This window comes from Pogona vitticeps, chromosome 4, assembly GCF_051106095.1.
Source record: "Pogona vitticeps strain Pit_001003342236 chromosome 4, PviZW2.1, whole genome shotgun sequence".
Taxonomy (NCBI): domain Eukaryota; kingdom Metazoa; phylum Chordata; class Lepidosauria; order Squamata; family Agamidae; genus Pogona; species Pogona vitticeps.
Genome location: NC_135786.1, coordinates 200,706,057 through 200,726,947, shown reverse-complemented (window position 1 = coordinate 200,726,947; position 20,891 = coordinate 200,706,057). Strand labels below are relative to the sequence as shown.

General features: G+C 40.3%; 1 protein-coding gene across 10 annotated transcripts in view; it reads right to left on the bottom strand.

Annotated features, from left to right (window-relative positions):
• The window catches only part of SGK3 (serum/glucocorticoid regulated kinase family member 3), a 65,392-nt gene extending 45,682 nt beyond the window's left edge, over positions 1 to 19,710 (bottom strand). For 5 of the 10 annotated variants that reach the window (XR_012086913.2, XM_078393791.1, XM_020812140.3 and 2 more), the window contains exon 1: positions 19,122 to 19,259. The gene's annotated coding sequence lies outside the window, so the exon portion shown is untranslated. Of the gene's footprint in view, positions 1 to 19,121; positions 19,260 to 19,536 lie in introns of those variants that run through there. The other 5 variants (XR_013545435.1, XM_020812149.3, XM_078393789.1 and 2 more) reach the window with 3 other exon arrangements.
• Positions 19,711 to 20,891: the final 1,181 nt, after the last annotated feature.

The following is a 20,891-nucleotide window of genomic DNA, read 5'->3' as shown; positions in this document are numbered from 1 at the left end:
GAAAAAATCTCAGAAGCTGACTCCCTTTTTAATTAATCATTTCTCATCCAAACACAAAGCACTGTCAGGGCTGTTTTTTGACAAGTGCAAATGAAACTGACTGACCTGTATACGTCAACCTAACCTCTTCAAATTGAATGACTATCTGAAAGGGAAAACAGACATCACCCAGGCCACTACTTGCTTCCATGCAAGACCTTTGTTCAGCACACAGAGAGCAGGAAATAGTCAGGTGGAAGGACACAATGTCAGGGCTCAGACCAGTAGAGAAGCCCCTTTAACTGCACAGAATCCATTCACAGAGTACTTTTCATCTCTTAAAAATCACATTTCTTTTTTTTTTTTCCTGGTCAAACTATAAGAATAGAAACATATTTCCAATGGTTAACCAATTCTCCTTCCCACAACACATTTTACTCAGAGGTGTGCATCTCAGCAATCGGGTTTGCAAATGAAGTTCATGTTTCCCTTCTAATAACCAATTATAAAACAAAGCAAAATAAATGCAAGACACATGAATTGCTGGATTGCTCAGTGGTTTAAGTATCTGCCTGCGGAGCTAAAGGTTAGGAGTCTGATTCCTCACTGTGCCTCCTTGACAGGGAGTGGACTCAATTATCCATAGGATCCCTTCCAATTGTATGATGATGATGGGTAAGGAAAATAAGAAACAGACACAAAAAGATATATTCCATCTCTTCGGGGAACACTTCTAAAAACATGACAAGCGCATAGTCTAATTGAACTCACTCCAGCTGCAATAGACGGCCCATCAGGATAATCTCCAGAAAGGAAAATAATTTACTTCATGCATGTAGACCTTTTAATAAGGTGGCCATATGTCCTACTTTACAGAGGAGAATCTGCTATGTGAAGAGTCTGGTTTAAGAGTGAAGAACAGTAAGATGGAATAAGTGATTACCGATTCTGCCACTTTGAAAGAAGCCTGAGGAGTCACAAACTTCCCTATGATGGTGAGATGTACCAGGTGCTTGTTTCAATTACAGTTGTTTTAAAATTTGCACTGAGACACATAGATTAATATATGCAGATATAATACATTCTATATATTTGGCATATATGATTACAGTACTTAATTAAATCTTCCTATTGCTCAGATTCCAGTTTTTCAACCACATACTCATAAGGTTATAAAGGATTCTCAAGAGGACATCCAGCCTAACCTGTAGGTTATCAAAAAACATGTTCTTAAACAGACTAAGGCAGTTTAACTAACATTTCAAACCTTTGTTTCCAATTTACTTATAAGAAGCACTTTACCATTTGTCATTGTTTTTAATCAGAAAAGGAGATACCAACCTGAGAAATAAGTAACAAATAAACTTTGGACAGCTGACAATATAAAAAAATATTTTTGCGAAGTTTAGAAATATAAGGCAAGCAGGCAGTAGGAAATTGGAATTTTGCTCTATTATATAAGGTAATTCTGCTCCAATACTGTATCTTATATAAGTACTCAGATGAAGAATCGTTCTAGTCTATAAACAGAGTTCATTTAAGTACTTACATAATGACAGTCCTTTTTCAGACCCCTCCCCCGCCTGCATGCTGTCTTCTTGAAGGCAAGTACTACTTGCCTGGGGATAGTAATTTTATAACAAAATTTACTATGTAATTACTACATGTCGATGATAAGACCATGCCAGATTTAAAACTGAGCCACTGAATTCTGAGGAGAGGAAGGGGTTGTACTAGCAGCACATATGCACAATTGAAAGCCAAGGTTATCTGTGCACTACAGTAATTCAGAGTACTGCAGAGTATTATAAGACTACTGTGGCCGTAGTGAAGGTCCACTTTATATTTGGTATATAGTATATGCAGAAAATTAAGAACATCTACTTCTGTTTTTAACAGACTCCCTTTACATCCCCACACACCACAATTAAATGTTAGAGATTTTCCAGTGTTTCAAATGTCATTTGCCAGAGAGTATAGGAGATTGTTATTGTGGAATAAAATAAACAGAGGTAGTGTGAAGGACAGGAGGCTAGTGAGCCATCCTCAGCAAAGGATGGACAGGAGGAGGCGTGTGGATGCGTAGAGGGCATACTCATAAAGATAGAAGAGGAAGAAGTGACGGAGGGAAAGGCAATAGAGGTGTGTTTGGCGAAAGACAAGGAAGGAGACAAGGGGGAGGAGCAAGATCTGATAGTGTGGGAGGAGGTTATAAAAGAGTGGGGTGACGTGCGGGAATTCAGGGTGGAAACTGACAAGATAGAGAAAAGCATAAAAGACAGCGCAGTACAGACAGAAGGGAGTGTTGAGGCATCTAGCAAGGTCTGTGACTTACTAAGAGATTTTCTCAACCTTAAGACAGGAGGGGGATTACTCCCTGATCCAGCTTACCTAGAAATGAAGGAAAGAGGTGAAACCACTGGAATGGATGGTCGTGATTTACCCCCGCAACCAAGGTGGAGGGAGGAAAGTGATCCGTCCCAGTCCCTCCTAGAACAACCCACCTCCAGAATGGGACTGGGCGAGACACCCTTGTTGTGGGACGGTGTGTGCAGTGATAACCAACTGTGAGCACTTTGTTCCAGCCCCTATGTAAGAAGTGATATATTTACACCAGATGCGAAGATCTTGAATTATAAGACAATCCCAAAATTAAGCTGTTTTGATCCATTTAATCTTATTAATTCAGAAGTCGATGTTAATAAAGTTGAAGCCGTTGGTCATTCAAAATCATCTCAGACTCTTATTCCCACCAAAACGAGGGAACCGTCACCAATTTTAGAAAAACCTGATCACAGGTAGTAATGCAATCCTTTCCAGAGACTGAAAATTCTGTTTTTGGGCGGGCAGGGACTACTGTTCCCAGATCTTCAACCATATCTATGCTGGCTGGGGGATTTTGGAAGTTATGGTCCAGATGTTTTCCAACATCTATTCTGGACTCTTCAGTATCAAACAGCAAACATTGTATCAACTGCTGACCTCCACTTCAGACTTTATACAGACCTCAAAAATCTACTTAACACGGAAAAATCAAGGTAAGCATGCTCTCTCTTTCCCTCTTCAAGATAACTTAGTTATGCATTAGGTTCCTGAAAAACATGAAAAGAGGACAAGGGGCCTTGTATTTTCAAGGACTTTCAAGTTGTCTTTGACCTATTTCATTACAAGTGAGTGGTATGTTTACATAGTGACACACAAAGGTGTGATACTGTAAAATAATCAATTACTTCTAAAGCAACTACAGTGGTGCCTCATTTAGTGATGTTAATCGGTGCAGCAAAAATCGCTGCTAACCGAAAACATCGCTAAGCGATTTTAAAAAGCCCATAGGAATGCATTGAAACCCCTTCAATGCGTTCCTATGGGCTTAAAACTTACCTTTAAGCGAAAATCCTCCATACAGCGGCCATTTTTACTGCCTGGTATGCGAGGAATCCGTCGCTAAACACAGCGGGTGGCCATGTTTTTTCCAGTGGCCATTTTGGAACCGCCGATCAACTGTAGGAAGAAGATCGCTATGCGATAATCGGTAAGCGAAACAGTTTACTGATCATCGCAAAATAAATTTTTCCTATTTAAAACGTCGCAATGCAATCGCTTTTTCGATCGCAAAATCTTCATCACTAAGTGGTTTCGTTGTTAAACAGGGCGCTCGTTAAGCGAGGCACCACTGTACATTGGTTCCAGGGAATCCAAACCAACTTCACAACTGCCCATTGTTAATAATAATGTGCCATCAAGTCAATTCAGACTTTTGGCAACCCCTTCTAGGCTTTCCTAAGTGAAGAGTATTCAGAAGTAGTTTACCATTCCCTTCTTCAGGGGCATCCTGGAATTCTGCAGGTTGTCCAAGGCCACAACAGGCTAGCTCTACTTGCAGGAGGCAGACTTGGGAATTTAACTCTCAGTCTCTAGCTCTCCAGACCTAAATCGCAAAGCTATTCAGCCAGCCCAATACTGGTCTACATTCTACATCCATTCTTTGTATGAAAAACTATTTGATTAATACTGGCATCATAAAAAAGTGGGTATTAGGAGATCTGGAACCAAAAAGAGGATGGAATGGAAAACTTAATAATAAGCAATATATCTTCTTTCTTCCTTGTGTGGTAAGGGGGGAGGAGAAGCAATTTGGGAATTTTTTTTAAACAGAAGTGTTCATCTCAAAGAAAAGATACTGAACTGAAAAAGACAACCACAATTAAGTAGCAAAATTCTGTTGCATTTGTGATATTTAGCAACAAACACCCAAAGCAATTATTTCTGACCACCCTTCTAAGCTTTAATGATGAGACAGTAAAATATTTGTGTATTATTTTACTAAGGTGAAAAATGAAAAAAATCATATTGGCCTATGCACTGTTTTAGGGTACAGTCGCTAATTCATATTGCTTTGCTGTGTTTAAGTACACATTGATCTCACCTCTCTGGTGAGCAACATCAGGATATGAATTACAGCATATTAAATACTGTATACTGTATAGTAAAAAACCCCAAACTGATGGGTTACACTTTTTTCTTTTCTAATGGCTGTACAGTTGATTGAATGGTCAGGCTACAATGAAAAGTGGGCATCTCACAACTGGTTCTCTTGACTAGCAAATCATCCTTATGTGCATATATATTTTAAAGGAGCACAGTCTGGGTTATTTAATTATGAATGTCTATTTAACTATAAACTGTCTTCCTTACTACTAAAAATTGGGGAAAAAAATTTCTCAACAAAATGTGGAACATATTCTGATAAATCAATTTAGGATTCCCCCCCCCTCCACCCACTGGCTTGTATATGGTAGCTGATGATAGATGCTGAGCCTAAAAACTCAACAGGAGTGCATTGGCTGATGCTCACATTGACAACAAGGGAGCCAGGAAAAAGATTAGAAGGCCCTAATAGTCTCCAGGGCTGAACTGACTGACAAGACACAAAGCAACAGGAGGGTCTTCTGTCACTCTTCATACTGAGGAAAAAGAATTCCAGGGCCTTCTGCCCATCCCTGATCTTATACAGAAGGAAGTGGCTAAGGATGCAAGAGGGTAGTGAGGGGAGAGGGCCTTCTCTGTTGCTGCTCCCAGACTTTGGAACTCCCTCTCACAGGAGGCCAGACTGTGGCCTCTTGCTATCCTTCTGCAAGCAAGCAAAGACTGCTTCAGGCAAGTTACCTGAGTGGAGTTTCTAAATGGGATGTTGTGCCTTCCTGCTTTAAATGTATTTTTGGTGTTGCTTTTGTTTACCGTTTTTAGTGCAGTATTAGTTTGATCTTTTGAAGTATCTGTACACTTATCATTTTAGCTTTAAATATTATCTTTTATTGAGGTAACCCACCTTGGGTCCTTTTCCAGGAGGAAGAAAAGGTAAAACATTTTAAATAAATAACCCACCTATATATTAAACATGTGTTTGCCCCGTTAACATATAAGAGAGAGTAAACTGAAGCATATGGTGGAAGGGAGCGAAATAAGCCACATTTTCTCAACTCATTGAGTTCCACAGTTGTATAGATTTTTATCTCTTCTAGCAGTTGAACTCGCTGGAGACCAAAGCACAGTAAGGTAAGGCAAATGAGGGGAGGTAGTGTTCATTCCTTCCCTCATGTCACTAGAAAGCTGACCTTGCACACCAATACCATCCAGACATGCACTGAAACGGCTCATGTTTAATATCTTTTAATATAGCTGTGTAGGAACCTAACTGTCTTCAAATGACCAACTTCTATTGCCTCAATGGATTGACAACTTCTACCACATGTTCAGTTTTTATATCACAGATATACAGTAGTTTTATACCTGCCAAGTCTGATTTTTCATTATCTGGTAGCAGAACAGTACGTTTGCAAGCAAGATTTAGAATTGCTTAGCAGAATTTGACTCAGCGATGAGCAGCTTTCTAGCACTCTAGGAAGACAAGCGCACCACTGTTTTCATTCAAATGTAGAAAAATTCTGGGATTCATAGCCATGCCAGCCTAAACTTTGCTCTGAAGAAAGTCTTTGTTTTCAAATACATCAGTGTTTGGCAAGTAAATGGCTGTATGAGAATCCTATTCATCCACCATGCAACATACTGAGAATTCTTATAAAAAAATGGGAGGCACTTTTTCTCCCTCCCCTCCACACAGGCATGAGGTTCAAGTGCAATATATGTTATAATTACAAAATAAAATATTTTCATGTCAACTTAATGAATTACAAAAACAAAACTGCCAACATGCTATTTATCTGCAGCCGTGTTGATGTTCATTTATTCCTATTGTATGTTATACCTTATATTCATAGTTAAAAGTTTGCTTACCTGACTACTACCATTCTAACTGACTAAAATTACAATTTTTTGCTACACGAATAGTGGACAGAGACAGCAAAATATAATAACTCTCTTGTATGCAGAATCTCTCTCAGTGTTAAAATTAGAAAGAGGAGAGAGAGTCAACACTTTTTAAATAATACTATACAGAGGCGTTCAATGTATTCACGAAGGCTTTCACGGCCGGGATCTAATGATTCTTGTGGGGTTTTTTTGGCTCTTTGGCCGTGTTCTGAAGGTTGTTCTTCCTAACGTTTTGCCAGTCTCTGTGGCTGTCCTCTAAAGATGGTGAAACGTTAGGAAGAACAACCTTCAGAACACGGCCAAAGAGCCCGAAAAACCTACAACAACCAATACCATACAGAGTCAGAGCAAATGATTTGCTACATGTATTAGTGTATCTAAGTGTATATTACTGCATAGGAACCTGGAATGTAAGATCTATGAACCTTGGTAAGCTGGATGTGGTCAAACAGGAGATGGCAAGAATAAACATTGACATCCTGGGTGTCAGTGAACTAAAATGGATGGGAATGAGCGAATTCAGTTCAGACAATTATATCTACTATTGTGGGCAAGAATCCCATAGAATAAATGGAGTAGTCCTCATAGTCAACAAAAGAGTGGGAAAAGCTGTACTGGGATACAATCTCAAAAATGATAGAATGATTTCAATACGAATCCAAGGCAGACCTTTCAACATCACAGTAATCCAAGTTTATGCACCAACCACTGATGTGGAAGAGGCTGAAATTGACCATTTCTATGAAGATTCACAACACCTTCTAGAACTGACACCAAAGAAAGATGTTCTTCTCATTGCAGGGGACTGGAATGCTAAAGTAGGGAGTCAAGAGATAAAAGGAACAACAGGAAAGTTTGGCCTTGGAGTTCAAAACGAAGCAGGGCAAAGGCTAATAGAGTTTTGTCAAAAGAACATGCTGGTCATCACAAACACTCTTTTCCAACAACACAAGAATTACTTTACACATGGACATCACCAAATGGGCAATACCGAAATCAGACTGATTATGTTCTCTGCAGGCGAAGATGGAGAAGCTCTATACAGTCAGTAAAAACAAGACCTGAAGCTGATTGTGGCTCTGATCATCAGATTCTTATAGCAAAATTCAACCTTAAACTGAATAAAGTAGGAAAAACCACTGGGCTAGACAGGTATAATCTAAACCAAATCCCTTATGAATACACGGTGGAAGTGAAGAACAGATTCAAGGAACTTGATTTGGTGGACAAAGTGCCTGAAGAACTATGGATGAAGGCCCGTAACACTGTACAGGAGGCAGCAACAAAAACCATCCCAAAGAAAAAGAAATGCAAGAAAGCAAAGTGACTGTCCAACGAGGCCTTACAAATAGCAGAGAAGAGAATGAAAACAAAATGCCAGGGAGACAAGGAAAGTTACAGAAAATTGAATGCAGACTTCCAAAGAACAGCAAGGAGAGACAAGAGGGCCTTCTTAAATGAACAGTGCAAAGATATAGAGGAAAATAACAGAAAAGGAAAAACCAGAGATCTGTTCAGGAAAATCTGAGATATTTAAGGAACCTTTTATGCAAAGATGGACATGATAAAGGATAAAAATGGTAGGGACCTTACAGAAGCAGAAAACATCAAGAAGAGGTAGAAAGAATACACAGAGGAATTATACCAGAAAGATATGGATATCCCGGACAAGCCAGAAAGTGTGGTTGCTGACCTTGAGCGAGACATCCTGGAGAGTGAAGTCAAGTGGACCTTAGAAAGCATGGCTAACAACAAGGCCAGTGGAGGTGATGGCATTCCAGTTGAACTATTTAAAATCTTAAAAGATGACACTGCTAAGGTGCTACACTCAATATGCCAGCGAGTTTGGAAAACTCAGCAGTGGCCAGAGGATTGGAAAAGATTAGTCTACATCCCAATACCAAAGAAGGGCAGTGCCAAGGAATGCACCTAGTACCATTATGATTATGCTCAAAATCCTACAACGTAGGCTTCAGCAGTATGTGGACCTAGAACTCCCAAAAGTACAAGCTGGATTTTGAAGGGGCAGAGGAAGTAGAGACCAAATTGCTAACATGGTCTGGATTATGGAGAAAGCCAGAGTTCCAGAAAAACATCTACTTCTGCTTCATTGACAACACAAAAGCTTTTGACTGTGTGGACCACAGCAAACTATGGCAATTTCTTAAAGAAATGGGACTGCCTGACTACCTTATCTATCTCCTGAGACATCTGTATGTGGGACAGAAAGCAACAGTTAGAACTGGATATGGAAAAACTGATTGGTTCAAAACTGGGAAAGGAGTACAGCAAGGCTGTATATTGTCTCCATGCTTATTTAACTAATATGCAAAATACATCATGTGAAAGGCAGGGCTGAATGAATCCCAAACCAGATTTAAGAATGCCAGAAGTATTATCAAAAAGCTCAGATATACAGATGATACCACTCTGATGGCAGAAAGTGAGGAGGAATTAAAGAACCTCTTAATGAGGGTGAAGAGAGCGCAAAAATAATGGTCTGAAGCTCAACATCAAAAAAACTAAGATCATGGCCAATGGTCTCATCATCTCCTGGCAAAAAGAAGGGGAAGATATGGAGGCAGTGACAGATTTTACTTTCTTGGGCGCCATGATCACTGCAGATTGTGACAGCAGCCACGAAATTAAAAGACTCCTGCTTCTTGGGAGGAAAGCGATGACAAAGTTAGACAGCATCTAAAAAAGCAGAGACATCACCTTGCCGACAAAGGTCCACATAGTCAAAGGTATGGTTTTTCCAGTAGTGATGTACGGAAGTGAGAGCTGGACCATAAAGAAGGCTGACCGCCGAAGAACTGAATTATGGTGCTGGAGGAGACTCTTGAGAGTTCCCTGGACTGCAAAGAGAACAAACCTATCAATTTTGAAGGAAATCAACCCTGAGTGCTCACTGGAAGGACAGATTCTGAAGCTGAGGCTCCAATACTTTGGCCATCTCATGAGAAGAGAAGACTCCCTGGAAAAGACCCTGATGTTGGGAAAGTGTGAAGGCAGGAGGAGAAGGGGACAACAGAGGATGAGATGGCTGGACAATGTCACTGAAGCTACCAACATGAATTTGACCCAACTCTGAGAGGCAGTGGAAGACAAGGGCCTGGCGTGCTCTGGTTCATGGGGTCACAAAGAGTCGGACACAGCTTAACGACTAAACAACAACAAAATTAGTGTATCTCTAGTATGGGAATCCCCTTCCAAAAACTGGTGTTCATAAATACTTAGGATATAATCCACAATGGATTATAACCCCCTTTAAAAACCACACATCAACACAGTGTTTATTTATTCAAATATTTTTGAATCCCCTTCCATCCTCCAAAGTGATTATTTTTAGACAATAAAACTTACTGAAAAAAACTAATCAAAACCAGACCAGAACTGCAGCCTTTCCAAAACAGAAAGTTTTTACAATCACAAAAACTCATGTCAGTGATATACTTTGGAAAGCCTTCAGTTTATTTTCCCTCTCCTATATACTACAAGTTAACTCACCACTATTTATTTGCAATCAGATCTGCAGTTATGTCATGTAATTACTAGCATTTAACTGTTTGCATGCCCATTTAGTTGGCAATGCAAGATCCCACATCTGGGTCGTGCAACCAAACAAGGGAAGGGTATGATCCCTCTTAAACTCCTGGTGGGAACCTAAACAAACACAAGGGATTGGGAAGGTTGTACTACTCCGCTTAGCATACAGCATATTCATACAAACTCTTCTTTGATCTAGCTAAACTCTTTCTCTCTCCAGGAGGCCTACCCACTGGATTCCTTATGGCATGATTCTTGGAAACACCTGGCAGGGTAGCTAAACATTAAGATAACATTAGGATAACTCTAATATCTATAGCTAATAGAATATTCAGAAAAAAACACAAGTTGTCTCAAAAGAAAACTTTTTTCTAGTTTGACTTGGCAATTCAGATGTGACTCTAAATCTAAAATTCCTCCAACCATTTTTTCAGTGTTTGCATTTGAACTCATTATTCAGTTCTCTCTAGAATGCACAATGTCATACAACTCATACTGGCTCTGGACATGTCCAGCATGGAACTATATGGTAATGGGCTGCATTAATCATTTCCCCAGGACAGTTCCTCCCCAACCTTAGCAGACACCTTCCAGATCTACTGGTCTACAACTCCCATGATCCCAAGGCAGTATTGTGTTACTGGAGAAGACCACAGCAGGACCTCAACTAAATAGCAAAGTGCTCAACAATGGCAGAACTTCACATGACAGGAGTATTGAAAACTGAAGCAGGAAGTGAGGGCAGCTATGCTTATCAGACTCCTCCACTTTTCCATGCAGCCATTAAGAGGCCCTGCCATGTCACAAGCCTAGCAAACTTAACTACCTGAAAGCCAATGTGATGTACAATATCTGTCCACAAAACACTGGAGATAAAAAAAATATTACTGTGAAAATTACAGATCCTGACAGGAATATGTCAATGTCAGGAACAAGGAGCCTGTGACCCTTCTGATGTGGGTAGGCTGAAACCCAGTCTCAGTCGCCATGGCCAATGATAAGGAATGATGGCAGTTACAATTAAATAAAATCTGGAAAGTCACATATTTCTTTGTTTTCATAAAAGTCTTGAATAGGAGGACTAGCTGAAACTGAGGTTAAACAGCAAATGGGTGCCACACTAGGCTACAAAGTTCCCAAAATCAAATTATTTTGGTACATGCAAGAGAAAACCCCACAAGCACCTCTATCCCTGTGAGGTAAATTACAACTAATTCAAATAACTAATAAGGTACAGTACTGCTCTTCTATGACATCTAAAACTGGAGCCTAAGACAGCTGCCTCAATTCTGCCTAATAGCACTGCTGGCCCTGGTCTTGAAATTGTCTTCATACAACAATACCATTACCATAGCAACCAGAACACACCAACTGCATCTGAAGGTAGAAATGTAAAAGAGCTGGGTCTGGTTATTACTTGAAAGAGAGGCCATAAAGTAATACCCAGGATTACCAGGAAGGCCTCTTCCATAAAGCCCTGAAAAGCGGCTGCCACTAAGAGTTCACTATATTCAGTTAGGTAACTCAAAGTCTTGACTCAGCATAAGGCAGCTTCCTAGCTTCCTAATATTATAATTTATAAATTTACATATTTAAGCATAAAGGAAGTGGCTTCGTTGTGTGAGTCAGCACATGTCCATACTACTGTAAGAAATTATAATACTCCTTGTATAATACATTTATGTTTCCAAAGCAATGGCAATGAATGTCCAGCCTAAGAGAAAAGGGGGAAATAACTTATATTTTAAAGCTGCTTTGCAAAATATTTGACCTGTTTTTGTGGCTGTTCAATAAACGCTACATGTTTACTGTGCATGAAGACAGTTAACCTGCAAATTCTTGGAAAGGCAGTGAAAAAGATTTAAAGAAGCAAGTTTTCCCTCAACACACCCTGTTCTTCAGTGGCTTCCTTTGTAATTAATTTCAATGTACTATTTACAGCAAAATTAAAAAATTAAATTATTAATTAATAATCACATATGTTTGGCTGCTCCCAGTCCAACTAGTAACAGGTAAACTGTATCCTCAGCTTAACACCTGATTCTAAGTGTGTGTATATGTTTAAAGTCTTAATACAAATACCTCAAGAGGAAGGGATCAAAGATCTACTTTTGTACTTAATGGAATCACCCAAGGTCAGTGACCTAAGCAACATGATCCTTTTCCTACTATTACTTGATAGCCTGCATAGTCAAGGTTTTAAAAGTAGCTGTATTCATGCATCCCTCTCTGTGGGGCACAACAAAATTTTCCCTCTCATTAGGGGATTGTACATTCCTATACCACGTGCTTGTTCCACCTCAGGATTAGGACTATAAAACCAATATTCTTCACTTAATTTATAACTAGGCGAAATTATTCAAATATTCAACAAAGAATGAAATTACTTTATTAATACGAAACTGATTTTAATAAGAAAAATATTTGAAACAAACATACCAGTTAACACAAACACAAAAGACAGTGCCTCTTAGGTACATCTTAACTTTCAGTTCAAAAAGCTATATGGTTTTTACAAGTTGTATTATTAAAGTTAATTAACTCTTAAGACTGTTATATGGCTTTCCATTTAAAAAAACACACACCTGACATGCTTTGCTAGAGGAGCAACAATAAGGCTTGCTTCCATATTTAACTTTTAAAAAGCCAAAACACTTTTTGGTAAACAGCAAGGAATGATTCAAAACAGCTTGACTGGCAAATCACAGAGCAATACTTAAAATTTTTAAGAAGTATTTTAGTCCTTTCAAAAACAGGTTGCCACCATATGTCTTCCCAAGGCAATTTTCAACATCCTACTTTTCCTGCAATAGGAAGAGTTATAGATGGTGCCAGGGCTGGCCTGACTGTACTAGCAGCACTATCATTTCAGCATGCCATAGATATCTTGCAATCCTTAAGAAGCAGCACAGACGTAATTCAATACTAAGTACAAATATAACTTTCCTATCCTTTGTGATGTTGCAATGATCTGGTGTATTCTTCAAAAATTGCATGATACATTAACTTGGAAAAGGAAAATTATTTAGGTCAGCTCTTTTTGTGAAAGCCAAAGGTAAGGAGTCACCCTGGCTGCATATACGTAACAAGACTACAATTTTTGCTTGCAGGGCAACAATTCTTGTTGGGACCTCCCAATATTCTTTTTCTCAAGTACACACACTTTTGTGCTTTCAACACTGTCGCAGTTCCCAAAAATTACAACCATAACTTTTTTAAAAAGCAACAAGATGTTGCAGCGGTGTCTTGCCAGTTACATAACACCATTGAGCAAGACTGAAAATACAAAGCCCCCGGGAAGTTCTTCCCTACAGGCAGGACAGATCCCAGCATCATTCTTCTACTTCCTGTCAGAGGTACCAGCTGTTTTTTACAACTTATTTATGTACTTGTGTACTCAGTAGTATGGACCACTGCAGCCAAAACTGTGCTTACAATGTGGGTTTAGTCATAGGTAGCCAACTCGAGGTTCACTCAACCTTCCATCCTTCTGAGGTTGGTAAATTGAGTACCCAGCTTGATGAGGTGGGGAGCAATGTGTAGCCTGCATAATTAAATTGCAAACCATCCAGAAATTGTTTTAAGCACTATAGGGTGGTATATAAGCAGAACACTTGCTCTCAGTTCAGCAGATAGAGCCACTGCAGTCCAATGGAAATTTGATAGGAATCAAAGTTCACATTTAGCACTTAATACTTTAAACTTGCACAGTAGGGATGAATAGCAGTAGTAATGCATGACATCTAACTCCATTTCCAAATGCTCACACACATGATTTGGTATCTAATGTTCTTAATTCCTTCACGTGGAAATTACATTACAGAATATTCAAGTTTATTTTGTATTATAAGATGTCAGACATCTGATCAAATCCCTAACAATGGAGATGCTGAATTACTGAAATATTAACCAAGCATGTTATGCACCTATGCAAAAGTTCAGCATTTTGCAATGCTACTTATTTTAGCTTTTATTGGAGGATTTTTTTTCATACCTAGTACACCAAGTAAACAAGAAGTGGTCTATGTGTCCATGAAAAATCATGCTATACTAAACCTATTAGTCTTGAAAATGCTGCATGCATTTTCATTACTTTACTGCAGCAACCTAACACAGCTATCCTGCAGGAACATCTTAAACTAATGCTGTGCAGACTTTCTCCTCCCTTCTGTTTTCTGACTAACAAGAACCCTATGCATTTCTCTCAAGTTGGATTCAAGTCCAAGAAACCGTAGGATTTCTTTTAAAAATAAAACAAAACATGGGATCACCCATTCAGTACTTTTAAGTGTAAACTGAAATGAGCACAGCACATAGTAGAGCTCCATCCAATCGGGGTGCCCATATATGTTTATCCACAAGTAAGTTCCATTCAGCTTAATATAACTTGACTTTTGAGTAGAATCTACTCAGTAAATAGACAAGATTGCACTGTTGAGTCAACAATCTCTTCCTATACTCTATCTGTGATTAAATACATACTTCATGACTACACTGAACTAGCTCACCCCCTGCCCATCCTTGACTGCTGTTTGCCTAATATCCAGCTTCATAAAGTATCTAGGAAATCTCAAAATATGCCTCACTATTTTGTGCCACTCCAATCATCATGTTACCAAATTGCAGATTTTTCAAAAAATTTCTTATGAATTAATAGTGTTTCCATTGCTTTTTGTATGCCTTTTTACACAGCAATTGGGCCTTTTCACACTGAGCAAGGCTGATCTAAAACATTTTGTTGCCTAAACCAAGGGCCTTCCATCCCATTATTATACACAATCTAATGGTAGCTTCAGCACTCGTGACGGAACAGCATTCTCCACATCTGATTAGTAAAGCCTCAGTCAAACGAGGGAAATGTTCCCCTTTTCCCACAATACTGTCCATATCTTTGCTGCACTGAATCACAGTCATGTGGTATATATACCTGGACGAACATCCCAATGTGTTTTAAATTTACTGATTATTTTTCTCCTATTTGAATCATTATGGCTGGCTACACTGTGGGGCCGATTTATTTTTTCTCTCATTTTGGGGGGCACTGCAGGCCCTTCATTATTTTTTTCAAATTATGATACGTTGATGGTTAAGGTAGGGGTTCTTGTTTGGTAAATTTCATCTGTTATGCTGGCACTTCTGGAAGAACTGCATCACATTCAATGGACCCAGTACCCCCATCTAAGGGTGTGTTGCTTGCCAAACAGTAGGTTGACTGATGCAACACCTACCAGTGCTCTGGCATACCTTGTTGTTGATGTAAGTTTACCTAAATATCAACATATTGGTCACAATTTAAAAAAAAAAAATTATAGCAGGTCAGCCGCCTCCTTTGATGACTTGGCTTCAGAAAAGAATCAATAGAGTTGTGAACACATGCCATACTGTTGAGGAATATATCTAAACACCATAGGAACAAAGTAACAAAAGTCTTCCACCGAGGGGGAAATAAACCATAGTTACGCTACTGGCTGTGTAATTCAATAACGGCTGTGCATCGTGTGACCACAAATGTCTACAAGAATCTAAAAGGGGTATTACTGGGGAACATTTGCCTCAGGTGAGCATGCCTTAAGGAGAAAAAGCTACTTTAGGGAGTGCAGGTCAGGGCATATGCCACATGCAGATAGAGCCCTCACCTCCAATTCCTTGTTTGCAGTTATGTACTCTGCCAACTTTGCCACTGGAGGCGGTTGCCTTTCCCTTCTGGTAGGGCCAATCACATGACCACTCACTTATTAAACTTAGGAGTGGTTTTCAGAAAGAATTAGAAACCCAGCTGCTCGTGCCAACTTTCTCTTTCTCCTCATTCCACCTGCCCGTGAATGACTTTCAGCTTTTGTCAATAAGAAATACCTTTCAGACTTGGTTACATTAACTGGAGTAGAGAAAGAACTGGCAAAAGTCCAAAGTGTTGCCATCAACAGCACACTGACATGTCCAATTTTCTGGAGGCTGATTGTTAGACAGAACAGGAAGTTTGGTATGGATTCTTATTAACTGATGTGCATGTATATGGAGTTACACATCTACAAAATATTTGCACCGAAAGGTAGTATTAAATATTGACCTACCTTTCGTTGTTCCTTCTTGGTCATTCATTTGAACTGACATGTATATGGAGTGGTTCTGCTAAACTGAATTTTGTATTTTTAACATTCACTCAAACACGGCTCAGTTAATGTATTAGCGATGTTCCAGTGAATATGCTCGGAGGGTCATCATTAGGCCAAAGAGAGCCTGATAATGAGATATGGGAAATACTGTATTTTTCCATGTATAAAACAACACTTTTTTCCTTAAATAATTAGACAAAAAATTGAGGTTTGTTTTATACATGGAAGGCAGCCGCTTTCCCTGCCTTTTGCAAAGCCATGGGGCTTAGCAAAAAGGAAGGGAAGGCTCCCTTCGGGTAAAGTTTTACCCACTCCCTAAGCCCTGCTGAGCTTAGGAAAGCAGCCATGAAAGGGCTTCAGGATCAAAGGGCTGTGATTGTGCAGACCTTTCATTGCTGCTTTACCTGAAGGGAGCCATCCCTCTTTTTTTGCTAAGCCCCGGGGCTTCACGAAAGGCAAGGAAAAAAGGCAGTCACTTTGACAAGCCACTTTGAAGCCATGGGGCTTAGCAAAAGGCAAGGAAAAGTGGCTGTCAAAGTGACCAGCATTTTTCCTTGCCTTTTGCGAAGCCACAGAACTTAGCAAAAAGGAAGGGAATGAATGCTCCCTTCCTTTTTGCTAAGCCCCGTGGCTTCACAAAAGGAAGGGAAAAGCAGGGATCAATTTTTCTAATTTGGGATTAGAAAAGGGGAGGTCCTCTTATACATTTGGTTGTCTTATAAACGGTAAAATACAGTACTTACACAGATTCTCTGAAAACAAGCAAATAAGTCAGCCTTACCCAACTTTTCATCCTGTATGCATTTTAACTTTAACCTCCATCATCTCTGGCCATTGGCCATGGCTAATATTAATTGTTGCCCATAACACAGACAACAAATTAGGTACAGCTGAAATAAGCATTGCTAGCATATATTTTATGGTTCAGGTTCAAAACTGGACTCAATATTAGGATGGAAGTGTGCAGGGGTTGGAAAATTATCTTTAAAAAAGTCAGTTACAATTGTAATCCCAAGAAATGAAAAGAAATTATAGTAACTGATAGTTATTTTAAAAGAAGTACATATTTACTTTCCCATTGCAAACAGTAATAAAAATAATTACATTTCATTACTTTTTAAAAAAAAGTCCGAATGCTAAGAGCCAGTGGCCTCTCCTCCCATGCATCTTATAATCACTTCAATATCCATGCCAAGCCTTCAAAAAGCAGCACAGGGCACTATACAAGTCAGCACTTAAGCAGCACAGGGCACTATACAAGTCAGCACTTGAACAACGTGATATTTTAATTCAAAATCAATTAAAGCCATTCCTTGTAATTATAGAAGTAACACCATTCACATCACAAAAGAAGTGATGTGATTTTTAACTTACAGTTTACATCAAGTTTAGTTCTAAATCCATTAGTGTAAAAAAGTAACTAATTACAGACAAGTGGGTATTTGTAACTAGTTGTTACAAGCTTTGGAGACTCCTACAAGTTCCTTGAGGAATCTTGGAAAAACTCTTAAGTTGCTACTATTTTACTTCTTCAGTGATTAGTTCACTCTTCTTTTGCTTCATATTTAATTACTATCTTTTTTTTCAGAGACTTAATAGTTTTTGTATAGGAGGGCCCAATTTTTTTGTGAAAATGTCATCTTCAAAAAGACAAATTGAGATAAGCTTACTGACTGAACCAAATGGTCAGGAAATTCAAGATTAAAGTTCATCAGTGTAATCTTGCACTTATATTTAACTGGAAAGTGTGCTTTCTTTAGGATTATCTCTTCTTCCCTCTTTCTGAGCATACGTTTATTTCTTACAACAGAGACTGCACAGAACAACTCAAGAGTTTACTTGAACTGTCATTTACCCCTTTGGTAACTAATCTGAGAACAGAAACATGAAAATGGATTTCACCATATTTCCCACTAGTTCATACTTTCTGTGTACACAAGAACCAGGCAAAAGAATTAGATGTATACAACTCACGTATCACAAAGTTTCTTCATGCTCTTGCTAAATACTTATTGCTCTACAGCAGTTAGTTCTTAATAAAACACCCACCACAATTTGCCTGGAGATCATATCCACTACTACAGGTAGATACCATGGGCTATTTTTTATTTTAACTTTAGGCTAGTCATCAACATAATACTTTACAACTGCAGTTCAACATACAAACAAAAATAAAGAACACTGCAGAATATACGTAGATAACTAAACAGAGTTAATAATAATTATGCAACGGACTAATTATGGGCCCTGATACATAATGAGTGAACCCAAGAAGGAATAAAACACAGCATCGTGATTCAAAATGATTACAAATTAAGAGGAAATGAACAGAATTAGTACTATTTTTTAAAATAAGGAACTCCTTAAATCACAGTCCTTCGCCTGCAGATAAAATCTACAGAAGGGAGAGGAAGCTACTCAAGACTTGCTCAGAGTGCATTCTGTCCTGGGATAGAAAGAAGACACCAGGGTTGAGTCTTGGTGATCTCTGGGCCTGAAAATCAACTTTGATGACTACCTTACCTCAAAGAAAATGGATTTCCAACAAGGACAAGCGGTTACTATTCAGATACAGCAGAATATGAAAACGCAGCCCTGTCCATACAAAGCTTCCTGGATCCTACAGCTTTTAGGACACTGCCAGTTCACTCCCATACACGTTTTATTCGGATGCTGGTGGCTTTGCTGCCCGAGACTTGCCCCACATGTGAAGGTGCACAGTACCCCAATTCAGGCGCGCTATTTTAATATCGGTGGCACCCAGCCCGACCACCACCTCTCCCGGTCTCTGGCAACCAACCAATCCATCATGGTGCCCTTTCAGGAGACTCTAAGCCCGGCTGCCTGAGCAACCACCTCGCCCTGCTTAATGGAGGGGGCGGCGGTCTGGTTCTGCCCCGACGACTCGCCGGGGATCCTGGAACTTCTTTCCGACGCGAGGCTGCAATCCAGCGCCGCCGGGGCTGCCCTGTTCTCCAAGCAGCAATTGCTGCGCGCCTGCTTCACCGCCGGAACCATGTGCTGCCGCTTCTAAGTGAACGGGCCGCTCTCAGTCTTAATCCTGCTCCCCCCCCAGAAGTTCTCCCCCGGCCTGCGCGAGATCTTAACGACACACAACAACATGCAGAGCAAAGACTCTTGTGGTCGTACCTTCAGGGCTTCACCGCACGCTTCGCGTCGCCCAGCGCTTTCCGCACATTTACGGCCCGGGGTCGTTTTCCCTTCCTGACGTGTCAGCCCAGAGAGTCCCGGTAACAGGCGGCGGGAACCCGAGCCAGACCCCCCCCCTCCCCGGTCTCCAGGTCCCGTCCCGCCCCGCGCAAAGCCACTCCTGCCCCCCCCCCGCCGCGGCAAGGTGCTCCGTTAGCTTGTGGCGAGAGCGACCACCCACAATTGCTTCATCGTCCCGTGCTTGCGAAGGGTGGAGCTTTCACTCTCCACCCTTCCCAAGGGAGAACTAGTCTGCCTGGCTCGCTCGGTTCTCTACGGTGGGTGGTGGTAGGCGGCGGCGGCAGCTGCACACGCACCGCTGCAATTAGCAGATCTTGCCCGAAGAACCGCTAACCTTTGCCTGCACCTGGTCCGGCGGCGGCGGCGGCGACTCCTACTCCTACAAGGACGGGAGGCGCCATAACGCTGCAGCTTCTCCTATTAGGCGCTCGGAACAGATGCAAGAAGAGCTTGGCGGGGTCATTCTAGGACGAGTTTCAGCGATCCGTGGCTCATGTGACGCGCAACTGGAGGGACCTCTCGCCACCTGGCGGGCGGTGGCGACCACTGCAGACCCCTGGCTCGGCCCGGCCTCTGCCAAGCGAGGCGCTGCCGGCCAGAGGCATTTGATTACCTGAGGAGGCCGAGTACAGTATCCCTTCTTATCTTACTCGTGACAAGTATTTAAGGCTGGAGTTTAGAAAACTTATTTTTTCAGTCAGGGTAATACAACCCTCAGAACTCCTCCAGCGGGTCGGAAGTCACGCTGAGTGCAGGGGTTCTGGGAGTTGCAGTCCAAAAAAGTAGAACTGCCGAATTGTGCCCGTTTTATTTTGGCCCCTGAGGGAAATCCCACAGGAACCTTTCTCTCTCTCTCCATAAAAAGAAAAATATACTAACAGCAGTCTTCTGGATTTTTGTGACCCCCACAAATCTACCACCTAAAGCAATTACATCATTCTGCCTAATGGTAGATTTTTTTTTGCCTCCCTGCTTATTTGTTTTGGTTTCCATAAATTGTCTCTTTGATAACTGGTAGACAAGCAGAAATTGAGCTGGTACAGTGTATCAGTTGCATCTTTTTCCATGTCAAATAATGTAATTTTTTTTCCAGGCCAGAGAAATGTTCAGTATTCCTCACCTTCACACAGAAATGAGAGGCAAGCAACCTGTTAATGGCAAGACTGTTTTTTCTATTTCTTTGGTAGAATTGCTGAATAGTAGTAGTTCAGCAGTCAGAGCTGAATGTTCAGTTCCCCCGCTGTTCCTCACTGACAAGGGCTAAATGTAAAGATCCATAGGGTCTCTTCCAGCTCTGCAGTTCAAAAAATATTATCATTATTATTACTGTACCTCTCTATTTATTTCTTAAAGGTGACATACTCGAGTGTTGTTGAAATAATTGTCAATATTTTTTTAAAATAATTCAGTTTAACAACAATACCTTTTTGCCATTAATTCACCTGTTTGCTGATAGTTGCATTTGCATACTAAGGTAGCGTTTGGAACCTGAAGATGGGAACCACATTGAGCAGAATAAGCAAGAGGGCTCCAGAAAAAGATCTGCTTAATAACAATTTTGAATAAATGAAGTATTAAATATTAGTTACAGAGACAGATATCTCTAGATCTGTTTAGGGTCTAAACAACTGAACAACGTAATTTTTGTTGAATTTCTCCCATCTTTTAATAAGTTGTTCTCCTCTGTTT